Raw genomic sequence first — 1,546 nt, forward strand, 5'->3', positions numbered from 1 at the left:
ACATGGCAGCAGGAGGCCCACGATCCAAAGACAGGTTGTCAGGAGGCCGATAATGCAGAGGCATGGAAGCAGCTGGCATGTGATCCAGTGTAATGAGAGCACATAGCTCATGATGTAGACACCCAGTAACAATTGCCTCATGTGTGAGACAGTGTCACTCCCCCTCTTCGTGGAGGAATGACACAGGACCCTGCATTGTTCTTTTGTCTGCTCGGCCCTCCCCGGGTTTGCTGCTGGTTCTTCCCGGGTTGGCTACCGTCCCTTCCACCTCCGTGGAAGGGCGGTTCCCCCTGCCACTTTCCCCACTTCCGCGGGGGAGCGGCACACTGCTGGACGGCTCTCTCGGGGGCTGCACAGGTGTTCCTTCAGATAGATGTTCCTGGTGCATGTTGTCTCTCTCCTCCTTTATAGTCCTCTTCCACCAATCCCAACTCTGCTACCCACACGCCGAGTACGCTGCTCTCCTCCAATCAGGAGCAGGTCCTACAGTTTATTGGTTGAACTGGAGGCAGCTGTGTAGAAGCTGTTTCCTCCTCTCCCAGCGCCATATTGTGGGAGAGCAGATGCACAGAATAAGTCTTAATTCGAGTAACTTAGTCTAGTCCGAGTTGCTCCCAGTTGCTCCCCACAAGACAGGGCAGCAGTGGGCTCACAATAGGGATACAAACCATAAGGTGGCCCAGGATATAGAGGGGCTGCAGGTGACACAGGATAAGGAGGCATGGCAGCAGTTGGCAGAGAATGTGAAGATATGGGTGCACGTGGGCTATTATGTGGAGACTTGACAGCAGGGGGCCGAGTCCATGGAGACATGAGAGCAGGTGGCAGTATGTATGGAGAAATGCCAGGAGGTGGTCAATGGTATGGGACATTGCAGGAGTTGGGCATTTGCATGGAGACACAGCAGCAGCATGCAGATATATGGAACCAGTAGACTTAGGAAAGGGAGGCAGTGCATCAGTGGTCCATGAAATGGACACAGGGTTAGACTTGGCAGAGGCATGACAGGTAAAACATTGCTTCAGGTTGCTCATGATATGGAGACATGGGTGTAGGTGGCAGGTGAAACAGCAGTAGGTGGCCCCATGTTTAGAGACACTGTGGTAGTTCTCAGAGATAGGCAGCTAGGGCAGCAAAAGTCTCATATTAGTGAGATTAGACATAAGGAGGCTTATGATACATAACCACGGAACAGGGTAGCAGAGGACATGGAATTGTGGCTGGAAGTGGGACATGATATAGAAAACTAGCTGCAGGTGCATCAGGGTTTGGAGACCCAGAAGCTGTGGCACACTACAGGAAGAAAAAGAAGCAGGAAGTCTGCAATATAGAGACATGACAGTAGATGGCTTGGGATGCGGAGCTCCAGAAGCAGTAGAACAATATGGCAAGACATGGCAGGAGGAGACCTCTGACGGGGAGTCTGGTGTCAGGTGGCTCTTGATGTGGCAATCAGAGCAGGTGTCACAGAATACACAGATAGGAATGGGTGTTGGCCCATGACGGGGAGACATTGCAACAGGATACATTGATTACAAAGACACAC

Source organism: Oryctolagus cuniculus, chromosome 11 (genome assembly GCF_964237555.1).
Source record: "Oryctolagus cuniculus chromosome 11, mOryCun1.1, whole genome shotgun sequence".
Classification (NCBI taxonomy): Eukaryota; Metazoa; Chordata; class Mammalia; order Lagomorpha; family Leporidae; genus Oryctolagus; species Oryctolagus cuniculus.